Below are 1118 nucleotides of genomic sequence, written 5' to 3' on the forward strand. Positions count from 1 at the left end.
TGGATTCTACACATTTTTTCGTGTGAAGCTTATTTTTCGAGCTATTCTGGTTTGTCAACTTAAAATTTACACCCTGTATAATGCATCATGTGCATTTCAGACATGCTATGCAGAAAACAGACACTTTAGACAAATTACAGTGATAGGACTAGATCAATGCATCTTTAACCTTTATTCTAAACCACATGCTTCAAAAGCTACAAATTGTTTAATTACAACAGTTTATTAAGTTAATAACAAACAAACCAATCATACATTGTTTACACATGATGTGTAGTATGAAATCTGGAGATATCAGTAATAACTAACTATACTACTTTTATGATTAGGCACATGTATACAAAATTCTATACAGTTTACTAAATTCATATTCAAATTGTCCCATTACTACAAATTCATTTCGCATGAATGTAGCACATCAGAATATTCCCAGGCCCTTACCCACCATTCCCAACGTATGAATAATCATAGTTTATTGCTTTAAAAATAGTTTTAATCTGAATTTGAAAACGACACAAGGAGAAATTTACCAAGCACCTATATATATATATATATATATATATATATATATATATATATATATGGCTGCTTAATTTACTATTGTATTGTGACTCCACGTCATTTTCTTCATCATTGAAACAAGTAATATGAATACAGTAGTTATAACATCACAGGAACTTCAGATGGTCAGGAAGCTCTTTTGTCAAGATCTTCATGGTCCTTCATTTGACAGCATTCACAGTGGTAGGTTGGTGAGCTGTATTGAGCAACTTCCATATATATTCAATTTTGCTAACCACTTATTTTTACTATTTAATGGTTTACAGAGTATTTTTTTCCAAAAGATTTAGGCTTAAAAGCAATGGCGCACAGCTGCTCCCTCTTGAAATGAACCAAGCTAATTATGTGTCATGCCATACGTTGCCCACTATAATAACATCAATAAATCGTAATGAGGTGTGCGTGTCCAATAAGAAAGGTAACAACCTAGCGAGTCGTTTACGGCCACAGAATGCACATAATTTTCTAGCATTGTTTTGCAGTTTTACCAAGTGTGTGTATGTGTGAGTGTGTATGTGTGTTTGTGTGTATGAATGGGTGGGTGGGAATGACATAGT

This window comes from Schistocerca nitens, chromosome 8, assembly GCF_023898315.1.
Source record: "Schistocerca nitens isolate TAMUIC-IGC-003100 chromosome 8, iqSchNite1.1, whole genome shotgun sequence".
Taxonomy (NCBI): Eukaryota; Metazoa; Arthropoda; class Insecta; order Orthoptera; family Acrididae; genus Schistocerca; species Schistocerca nitens.